The 12,101-nt window shown below is 38.1% G+C and overlaps 1 non-coding gene across 1 annotated transcript; it reads left to right on the top strand.

Moving 5' to 3' along the window:
• Nucleotides 1–4,069: 4,069 nt before the first annotated feature.
• TRNAL-AAG (transfer RNA leucine (anticodon AAG)) lies at nt 4,070–4,152 on the top strand. Its single transcript has one exon. It is a non-coding gene; the product is annotated as a tRNA-Leu (tRNA).
• The last annotated feature ends 7,949 nt before the right edge of the window (nt 4,153–12,101 follow it).

Below are 12,101 nucleotides of genomic sequence, written 5' to 3'. Positions count from 1 at the left end.
GAACCTAACCCCTAGACCACCCGGGAGCACGCACAAACAAACTAGAGCCCAGAAGTCGGGCATGCTTGACTTGGTCCGCATAAGCCTCACCACCACAACTGGCCCCGGTATGAACAAGCCTCGGATAAGCTGACAACCACTCTAACCTCCCCGCTCAGCAAAGCCTGAAATTTCTAAACCGTCCGAAATCCTTCTCCCTTGCGCAAGGTCCACCCTTCTTCCTGGCACATCTCCAGACACTGCTGTCGTCTACCACTCCTAACTGCCATCTCCTTCCTTCTCCTCCTTCTTGCGGCTAGTTTGGGGATGAGATTGTTTAGGCTCCCCCCAGGAGACATCGCCCAAGGGACCAAGCCTGTAGGGCAGGAAACGCTCTAAACCTCTGGATCTCCTCGCAGTCCAGGCTGCCTCTCCACCAGTACTCAGACTAGCAGGGCGAGAGGGCAGAGAGCCAGCTTCCAATTTCGGCAATGACTATCCCTACAGCCCCATGCTATCTCTTATTTTGCCGCTCCGCTCCTTGAATACTCAAATCACTCTTCTAGGTCTCGAGGCCTCCAAATCTATGTAGGCAGGAACCAAGCAGCCTCAAGGCCACCCATCTTTGCTCCTCCTGTGGGTTTGTGAGCTGAGGTATCCCGGCTAGCCCAGCCAGCTGGAGGGGAGGAACTCTCCCTGGCTCCCAGGCATTAAACGAGAAGGAAAACAAGTAGTAAACAAGCAAGAGGGAGGGGGAAAATCTACCCTTCTCCTGAATACATTCTCGTTTGACAGACGGCGCTACTCACCACTATAATAACAAGGATCCGGGACATAGTTCCTTACCGATGTCAATTCCTTACTAGCCAATCAACGTTGTACAGTATACATGACTTGGCCCTGGCAAGAAACGGTTCCTCTTCTTCCCGCTCCCCTCCCCTTTCGAAGCACTCCTTGACTTTCTACAGCCACTACTCGCGTCCCTTTGGACCTTCTTCCTCCATTCCTCACTTTTCCGCTGCCAGATCCAGAGAAGGAAAGCAAATTCAGCAATGAGGGATTGGCACCCCTCGCTCCGTCCTCCATTGCCAACCCGGCCTTTACTGCCTTGATGCTCAACCGCAAAGCCCGGGATTCCTCCAGAAGCTTTCACCCCGTCACGGAGGAGCGGTTTCCTGCCCCCAGCCTGCGACCTCTACTACTCTCTCCAACTTGTCCAGTCTCTGGGCCACCCATTTCCTGCTCTAGAGAATTATCTGTGAGACTTAATTCGATACACTTCAACTCACTGGTCTGAAGTGACCTGATCTGTCAAAGGAGGGGACTAGACAATGCAATTCCCTTCAAAATTCAACGCCTAATCTAAAACCCGAGATCCACAAGGCTTGTTTGACTCCAGGCAAGTCACTTAAACTCTCAGTTCTCCCAGATGTCTCCCTTAGGGTATCAAATTACACAGCAGGTGCTCACTGGTCTTGTTATACTGAACTGATCACCTGGAGTTCCCTGTGACAAACACTATGTAAAAGATTCTTTGGGCAAGAGTAAGAATACCGATCCTATAATCCAGAAGTTTACAATTCCATTCAACTTCACGCTAGATACATTTTTTCTAGCCCTCACTACTATGTGCCTAGCCTGGCTATTGGGAGTACAAAGACAAATCCAAGAACAATCCCTGCCTGCAAAGAGTTTCTAATTTTGTAGAAAGGGACTGGAGGAGGGGAAGGGTGGCCAGGAATTCAACCTGCAAACCTGCAAGGTGAGTGACCATAGGAGAATTTGAGGAAGGAAAGAACACTGCCTATAGGGAGAGATGTCTGGAAAAGGAGCCCTGTTGGAGGTGACACGGGACCTGAGCCTTGAGGAAATCTGAGGATACTAAAAGAAAAAGAGGAGAATGGAGTGCTCTCTAGGCCTAGGGGACAGTTTGTGCCAATCTTTGTGAAGAGATGGATCATTGAATTCCTGTGTAGAGGTCCTGTGGACAGGCTATGCTGGGTTCTGGTGGTGGGGGTCTGGAGTGGAGTAGGATTGTTAGATGAGACAGAGTTGCATTTTTTCAGGAGATATTTTCAAATCTCCATTTACTTGGCCACAGTCAGAATATTGGCTTTCCTATATTTGATAACAAACAGTCCTGGTCTCTAAGTCTCTACAAACCACAGAGTTCAATATCATTTTCATACTTTGGCTGGGGCTTTCCCACTGTCACTGCTGTCCAGAACATTTTGGGTACAAACTCCACCACTCCAGATCCTCTTGGCCTCAGCCCAGGCCTCCTTTGTAACATCATCACTCCAGCCAGAAAAAATCTTTTCTTTCATGTCAATCCAAAATGACTTTGCTGACTCTGCAGGCATCCCTTGGTGCTATCTCAAAATGTCCATCTTGGTGCTAGTTCCCAGAGGCTCACATGAATTTGTTACTCTCCCTGGCTTATGCCTATGTTCCCTTTCTCCCCAGGAGAGCCAGATATCCCCAAAGGTAGGTGTCTGGGCAATTCACTCAGGTTCTCTTGATCTCTGTCTGAAGCACCCAGCCTGTCTAGCTGGGCAAAGTGTAAAAAGTGCTTCTGAACTGGTTGCAAGTGCTTTGGTCCTGCTTCTTTGGGATGGTTTCATTTTTCAATGTAGGATCTGCTCTGGTGCTGCCCTAGGACAATGCTCTTCAGAGATCCCAGGGATGCTTGGGGAAATGGACACCCATAGTCTAATCCACCAGTCAACCAAAAAGTATTTATTAAATACTACAATGTTCCAGTCTCTGTGCTAGGCACTGGGGGCACAAAAATAGTCAAAAGATGGTCCCTGCCCTCAAGGAGCTTACAATCTAATGGGAGACCATACTCAAATGCACAAAATAATTTATATACTGCATAAAAAGAAAATAATTAAAAGAGGAAAGATGCTGGAATTAATTGTTGGGTAGGCTTCCTGTAGAAGGTGAGACTTTAGATGGGACTTGAAGTCAGGGAGATCAGTGGTCAGAGAGGAGGAGGAAAGCTTTCTAGGCATGGGGGACAAACAGAGAAAATATCCAGAGTTAGAAGATGAAGTGTCTTTTTTGTAGAGCCACCAAGAGGCCAGTGTCACTGGTTTGAAGAGTATTATGTTGGAAAGTAAAGGTGTAAGAAAACTGGAAAGATAGGCTTTAAATACCAGACCATTTTGTATTTGACATAATGGGACCCACACTTCAGGAAAATGACTTTAATTGTCTGAATGGAGGATGAATGGAAGTGATAAAGACTAGGTAGGCAGACCCACAGCAGGCTATTGCAGTAATCAAGGCAGTAGGTGATCGGTCTGCACCAGAGCAGTAGCCGAATCAGAGGAGAGAAAGTAGCATGTTAGAGGAGTTGCAAAAGTAACATCTATGGTTTGGATATGGGAGGTGAGACACAGAAAGGAATCTAGGATAATTCTTGGGTTTGGAGCCTGAGAGACTGGGAGGATAGAGTTGCCCTCTACAGTTAGTTATAAAGACTGGAGTGGGGAAGGGTTTGGGGAAAGGTAATGAATTCCATTTTGGACATATTGAGTTTAAGATGTCTTCTGGACATTCACGCAGACACCTCCTCTGAAGGCAGGAGAGGTTATATGGAAGGACCACCTTTTGGGCTTGAGTTTCCTCTTTGCTGGCCCCCACGGGAGGTTGCAAGACTGAACTGAAGGGACTGGTCCTGTGGATGGATAAGTCGACTAGAGTATGTTGTCCTTTGGGGAGGCAACTTAAAACGAAGAGACGAGTGAAAGGGGTATGGTCTCAGCGAGGGGAAGAAGCTACTGTAGTCTTTTTTTGGATGTTTTTTAAATATTTACTTTCCTCTTGGGATCAATCCTAAGTATCTGTTCAAAGCAGAAGATCAGAAAGTGCTAGGCAATTGGGGTTAAGTAACTCGCCCGGGGTGACACATCTAGGAAGTGTCTGAAGCCATAGTTGAATTCAAGACCTATTATCTCGTGATCTGGTTCAATGGATACATTGATCTACAGAACTGCCCCCTCCCATGGTCTTCTAAAAATTAGAGGGCATGTTGGTTTGAGGTGAGGGTGATGTGAACAGGGTGAGAGAGCTGACTACAGTAGTCAGGATGGCCGAGCGGTCTAAGGCGCTGCGTTAAGGTCGCAGTCTCCCCTGGAGGCGTGGGTTCGAATCCCACTTCTGACAAGGCTCTTTTCCTTCCTGCTCACTTGGGAGCACTGATCCCTTTCAGTAAAAAGTAAAAATACACAAAGCTAAAAGCAAGTTACTCACGCCACAGACTCCTTGCTAGCACCCTGGGGTCCTCCCAGATTTCAGGCCTCCAGCGTATTCCTTACTTTGAATACTCCTCAGGCTCTCCTGGACTAAATCTGTTACCAGTTTATTATTCTCATTTCTTATTCAGCCTTTTAACTGAGAATACAGACTCACACTTTCTTATAAGGCATAGTCTTAGCATCCTTTCCAGTCATCACCCTACCACGCACAGGAGCCTTAGTTCTTTTTTAGTTCTCCAACAGAGGAGTTTGGGGAGTGCGACAAATCCAGAGCTTTTTTAGCTATATAGGCTGGAGGACTAAGGGGAAAAGATGGAGAGGCCAGAGTCAACAGGCAATCAAAAGAATAACCACAGTACCTAGGCAGAAGTCAAGAAGGATGAAGAATTTCTCCAAGTAGAGAAAAGAAGGTTAGAATAACTTCAATGATACTTATTGGAGTCAAGTAGGGAATCAGTCAAGGAAGAATAAATGTTTTGCTATGTCACATTGATGGCAACAATAAGATTAAATAACATGAATTTGTGGTGGACCCAGTTAGCAAGGTGTTATTATTTCTTTCCGCAACCCCCTTCCTTTACAGACAAGGAAAGGGAAGGCTAAAGAAATACATAGCCCAAGGTCACCCAGTTTTTAAGTAGCAGAGTTGGAATTCAAACATTCATCCTTTATAATTATTTTTTAAATTATTTTTCCAATTACATATGGGAACAATTTTTAACAATTATTTCCTGACATTTTGCAATTCAGATTCTGTCACTATCTTTCTTCCCCCTTCCCAGGTGGTAAAATAGTTGGATATAGGCCATACCAGTGTTTTCATGCAATGCATATTTCCATATTCCCCATGTAGTGACTGAAGACAGATATCACATATATATAATTAAAAAAAAACTCATGAAGGAAATAAAGTGAAGAATGGCCTGCTTTGATCTGCAATCGGCTTTGAAGAGTTCCTACTTTGGCTTTGGATTGAGGGTTTTTTGTTTGCTTTTTATCATGAGTTCCTTGGGGTTATTGTGGAACCTTGTTTCGCTGATAATATTTTAGTCTTTCACAGTTAATCATCATATTATAGTTCTCTTACTCTAGGCACTGTTTTCATGGTTCAGTATCTGAATTCAGACTCTATCAATTCTTTGGAAGTAGATGGATTTTTTAAAGGATTTTTTTTCTCTCAAAGAAAATTCTGAAAAGAAAGTCAACTAATTGTAGGAAGAAATCCCAAAAGTTGCTGAAAAAATAATTTTTTAAAAATTAGAATTGGGCAAGAGGAAACTAAAGATTCCATAAGACATCAAGAAATAATAAAATAGGAGTAGTTAGATGGCTCAGTAGATAGAGAGCTAGGCCTGGAAATTGGAGGTCTTGAGTTCAAATATGATCTCAGACACTTTTTAGTTGTGTGACCCTAGGGAAGTCATTTAACCACAATTGCCTAGCCTTGCCACTCTTCTGCCTTGGAACCAATATGTAGTATTGATTCTAAGACAGAATATCAGTTTTTAAAATGAAATAATAAAACAAAGTCAAAAGAAGGGGAAAATAGAAAAGAACATAAAATATCTCATTAGAAAAACAACTGATCTAGAAAATAGATTGAGGAGAGATGATATAAGAATTATTGGACTACCTGAAAGGCATAATAAAAAGAAGTCTAGACTCTAGACTTCAAGAATTTATTCCACATAAGAAAAACAACTGCTTGATCACATGGATCGTTGGAGATAAGATTGGGGATATAGACTCTAAATGATTACCCTAGTGCAAACATCAATAATATGGAAATGGGTTTTGATCAAGGACACATGTTAAACCCAGTGGAATTGAGTGTTGGCTATGGGAGGGGTTAGGGGAGGGGAGGGAAAGAACACGATTCTTGTAACCAAGGAAAAATGTTTTAAATTGGCTAATTAAATAAATTTTTAAAAAAGAATTTATTAAGAAAAATTGTCCTGGAACATTGTACACAGAGACTGATACACTGTGGCACAATCAAACATAATGGACTTTTCTACTAGCATCAATACAATGATCCAGGACAATTCTGAGGGACTCATGAAAAAGAATGCTATTCACATCCAGTGGAATTGCTTGTCAGCTAAGTGAGGGGGGATGGAGGAGAGGAGAGAAAGAACATAAATCATGTAACCATGGGACAATATTCCAAATTAATTAAAAATGGGGGAGGGGGGAATTGTCCTGAAGTTTTAGAACTAGAGAGTAAAATAGAAATGGAAAAAATTCCACTGACCATTGCCTGAAATATCTCAAAATAAAAGCTCACAGAAACAATATAGTTAAGTTTCAAAGCTCCCAGGTCAAGGAGAAAATATTATAAATAACTAGAAACAATTTTAATATCATAGAGCTACAATCAGGATAACATAAGATTTAGCAGTTTCTACATTAAAAGACTGTGGAACATGATATTATGATGAGCACAGGAACCAGGTTTGCAGCCAAGAATAATCTACCCAACAAAGTTGAATGTAATCACACAAGGGAAAAAAAAATATATATATATATATATATATTTATTTATTTAATGGATTAAAAAACTTTCAGGTATTCTTGAGGAAGAGACTAGTATTGAACAGAAAATTTAATTTACAAATAAGAGAATCAGGAAAAACAAGAAGGTAAACATGAAAGACTAATCATAAAATATTTAATAAGATTAAACTGTTTACTTCTTATATGAGAAAATTATATTTATAACTCTTTAGAATATTATTGTTTCTGTGGTAGTTAGAAAAAGTATACATAGAAGGTTTGGAGTTGAGCTGATTATGATGGGATGCTTGTAAAAGAGAGAATCTGCAGTGCATGCAAAGGACATCATCTGTCAATCAAAAATAACAATCCATTGGAATGTCCCCAGGAAAAGCAGTTGGAGCCAAGCCAGCAACTGAACTGAGAGACTTACTTCTGAGCTAGGCTGAGAGGCTTCTGACTGGACCCCTCTTAGCTTCTGACCTAAGCTGAGAGACCCTTGTGACTTCTGGAGCTGGGGGAGAGGCTTTTGAACTAACTTTTGGCTAGTGTGGCTGATGGTGGTGGCTGAACCTGAAGAACTAATTGTATATCTAAGATTTGAGTTTGAAAAAAAAGAAAGAAGAAAATATTTGTCCTCATCTCTCTCTGACTGTCCTTGATTGCTATACTCCCAATACCCTCCTAACTCCTTGTATAGATTAGGGAAACCCCCATCCCTCTTACCTTATCTGCTATCCTTATCCTGTCTTCCTCAATAAGCCCCTTCCTTAAGAAAAGAAAGAAAAGAGTATCTTCTCTAAACCTCATAGTTCACCTTGAGCTACTTAGAAGGTGGCTGACTAAGAGGGGGAAGGGGAAGGGAGGCAGGAGGGAGAGGGTGGAAACCAGGAGGTATTGAGGGAGAAGGGTAGGAAAATCTTGATCAATTAGCCATCTAGTATTGATCAATAAGGCACCTTCAGGTAGTATCTCTTCTATTACAAATATCTCAGGAAGTATCTCCTTTATTACAACTAGTATCTCTCTATTACAATAGTATCCCTCAGAAGTATTTCTCTTGTCTCACGGTATATCTCTATCTCTAGTATCCTTTTAATAACATGCTCAAAAATAAAACTAGATAGGGAGAGATAAAATGGAGCAAATTATCTTATCTGGAGGAAGCATGGATGGAAGAAATGTTACAATGGAGAAGATTCTTATTCTCATCAGAGCTGAGTTAAAGAGGAAATAACATATACATTGGGTATAAACAATCTTTTTAAAATACAGAGGAATAGGAGGGCAGAGGGATAGGGAAAGGGATGGACTCTTAGAAAGGTGTTCAGATTAGGGAAGCAGTGGTCAAAAGCAAATTAGACTTCTGAAAAATGGGTGGGGAGAAGTAGGGAGGGGGAAGAGAGAAAGAGATAGAGAAGAAGGGGAAGGAAGGAGGCAGGGAGGGAAAGATAAATAGTGAGGAAAATAGAATGAAGTAAAATACACAAATAGGCATCAAAACTCTGAAAGTGAATGGAATGAACTCACTCATAAAATGGAAACAAGTAGAAAATGGATAAAAAATAACATGACAATATGTTGTTTACACAAAACACATTTCAAAGTGAGAGATACACATAGAGAAAAAATAAAGAGGGCTGGATTAGAATTTCTTAGCTGTAGCTAATGAAAAAAAAAAAGCAGAAGGTAATTGCTAGGTCTATTTCCCAAGTAGATAAGAGAAAAAGGGAAAGAAGGTACATGTTCCAAAATATTTAATGCAGCTCTCTTTGTGGTGGCAAAGAACTGTGAATTGAGGGAATACCACCAAACTGGGAATGGCTAAACAAATTGTGGCATATGATTGTGATGGAATACTACTGCACTGTAAGAAAAAAATGAGCAGATTCATTTTCTAAAAACTTGGAAAGAACTACATGAAATAATGACAAGTGAAACAAGTAGAGCCAAGATAACATTATATACAGTTATAGATTTAATATTGAAGAATAACATGTGAATGTTCACCTCCAGAGAATGAACTGAGAAGTAGAAACTTAAAAGATGTAATAATCTCTATATACAAATATGTTTGCCAGATGATGTCTTATATGATATGGGGAGGGGAGGGATGACTTGAGATACCTGGAAATGAATTCTATTAAAAAAAATTGAAAGCAGGGGTAGCAATCAATCTTAGACAAAACTAAAGTTGGAATAGATTTAGTTAAAAGAGATAATTAGGGAAACTATTATGTTAAGAGGTACCATAGATAATGAAACACTAAAATATAAATGCACCAAATGGTTTAACATCCAAACTTATAAAGGAAAAAATGAATTGCAGATGGAAATAGCAAAACTATAATAGTAAAGGACTTTGACTTCCCCCTTTCAGAACTAGATAAGTCCAACCCAAAAATTAATTTAAAAAATAATTCAAGGAGTTGAACAGAATCTTAAATAAACCAGATATGAAAGGCATCTGGAAATAATTGAATGGGAGTAGAAAGGAATATACCTTTTCTCAGCAGTACATGTCACAGTTACAAAAAATGACCATATGTTAGAACATAAAAACTTTATAGTCAAATACAAAGAAGTAGAAATATTAAATGCATCCTTTTCTGATCACAATGATATAAAATTACATTTAATAAAGGATCATGGAAACACAGATTAAAATTAAATGGAGACTAAATAACATAATCTTAAAGAATGAGTGGGTCAAAAAACAAATAGAAATGATAAATAATTTTACTAAAGAGAATGATGATGAGACAACATACAAAACAAATGGGATGCAGTAAAGGCAATAATCAGAACAATATGTATATCTCTAAATGCTTGTAAGAATAAAATAGAGAAAGAGCAAATCAATGACTTGGGTATTCAATTTTTAAAAAATAGAAAAATGAACAAATAAAAAATTTACAATTAAACATGAAGCTGAAAATCCTGAAAAATAAAGGTAAGATTAATAAATTTTAATGGGAGAAAACTACCAAATTAATAAACACATGAGTTAATTTTCTGAAGAAAAAAAACAACCTCTAGTTAATATGATTTTTGAAAATAGAGAAGAAAACCAAATCACTAATATGAAAATGAAAAGGGCAAATACAACGCTAATGAAGATGAAATTAAAGTAATTGTTAGGAGTTATTTTGCCAAATTATATGCCAATAAATTTAACAATTTAAGTGAAATAGAAAAATACAAACTGTCCAGATTAACAGAAGGGAAAATGGAATACCTAAATAAACCTGTTTTAATAAAATTAATTGATCAGATCATAAATGAGCTTTCTAAGAAAAAAGCATCAGAACCAGAAGGATTTACAAGTGAATTCTACCAAACATTTAAAAATAAGTTAATTTCAATATTAAATGAATTATTTGGAATAATAGAAAAAGAAAGTGCCTACCAAACACCTTTTTATGAAACAGATATGATGCTGATACTTAAACCAGGAAGAGCAAAAACAGAGAAAGAAAATTAGAGACCAATTTCACTAATGAACATTGATGCAAAAATTCTAAATAAATTACTAGATAGGAAATGACAATAATATATCACAAAGATTATACATTGTGACCAAATGAGATTTATACCAGGAATGCAGGACTGATTCAGTATAAGGAAATGTATTAACATAATTGAGTATATCAATAACAAAAGCAACAAAAATCATATGAGTATATCAATAGGTACAGAAAAAGCTTTTGACAAAATATATTCCTCATTTCTATTAAAAAAATACTTGAAAGCATAGGTATAAATTGATTTTTCTTAAAATGATAAAAAGCATCTACCTAAAACCAATAACAAACATTATGTTTAATGGGGATAAACTAGAAGACTTCTGAATAAGATAAAGAGTGAAACAAGGATGCTCATTATCACTGTGAGTCAATAGTGTAATATTCGGTATTCAGTGTTGTACCAACTACCAATTGGTACCAAAATTCCAATATTGTACTATTGCTACATAGCTATAAGAAAAAAAAATAATGGATTTAATCAGAATGGGCAATGAGCAAATAAAATCATCTCTTTTTGCTAAAGATATGATAGTATACTTGGAAAACCCTAGAGATTAAATTAAAAAGTCAGTTGGGGTGGCTCAATGGATTGATAGCCAGCCCTAAAGAAGGGAAGTCCTGGGTTCAAATGTGACCTCAGACATTTCCTAGCTGTGTCACCCAAGGCAAGTCACTTAACTCCCATTTCCTAGTCTTTACTGTTCTTCTGCCTTGGAACCAACACATAGTATTGATTCTAAAACAAAAGATAAGGGTTTAAAAAAAGTTACTTGAAGCAATTAATAATTTTAGCAAAATAACAGAATATAAAATAAACTCACACAAGTCATCAACATTCCAAAAAATCACCAAGAAATCCCTGCAAAAATAGATAATAAGAAAAATTTCATTTCAAATTACTGTATAGGGGTCAGTTGGGTGGCTCAGTGGATTGAGAGCCAGGCCTAGAGATGAGAGGTCCTAGGTTCAAATCTGACCTCAGACACTTCCCAGCTGTGTGACCCTGGGCAAGTCACTTAACCCCCATTGCCTAGCCCTTACCACTCTTCTGCCTTGGAGCCAATATTGACTCCAAGAGAGAAGGGAAGTTTTTTAAATAAATAAAACAAAACAAAACAAAATAAAATAACCATATAAATGTAATCCATATATATAACTATAATATAAAATACCTGAGAGTATACCTGCTGAGTCAGACCCAGAAAGTATATGAACATACTTTACAAAACATTTTTTATACAAATTGAGTCAGATATAAATAATTGAAGAAATATAAATTGTTCATGGGTAGGCCAAGTCAATATAATAAAAATGTCAAATCTACCTAAGCTAATCTACTTATTCAGTGCCTTCCCAATTAAACCATGGAAATTTTATTTTATTGAGATAGAAAAAAACAACAAAATTCATTTTGAAGAACAAAAATGTAAAAAAAAATCAAAGGAATTAATGAAAAGAATAAAGGAAGATTTTTTTAGCAATATCAGACCTTAAACTGTATCATAAGGCAATAATTATAAAAACTATCTGGTATTGTTTGAGAAACAGAATGGTGAATCAGTAGAATAGACTAGGTATACAATACATATTAGTAAATTCTTATAGTACCTTATGTTTGATAAACATAAAGAGGTAAGCTTTGGTGATAAGAATTTGCTAATTTGGTAAAAATTGTTGGGAAGACTCAAGAGCAGTCTGGCAGAAACTGGCCAATACCATATCCCATTTACCAAGAAAAGGTCAAAAGGGATATATATGACTTAGACATAAAGGAAAATATAAGTAAATTAGAAGAACATGGAACATACTACCTTTTGGATTTGTGGATAGAAGA

The sequence above is a fragment of the Monodelphis domestica genome, chromosome 2, assembly GCF_027887165.1.
Source record: "Monodelphis domestica isolate mMonDom1 chromosome 2, mMonDom1.pri, whole genome shotgun sequence".
NCBI classification, from domain to species: domain Eukaryota; kingdom Metazoa; phylum Chordata; class Mammalia; order Didelphimorphia; family Didelphidae; genus Monodelphis; species Monodelphis domestica.
This window is presented reverse-complemented; position numbering and strand designations above follow the sequence as displayed.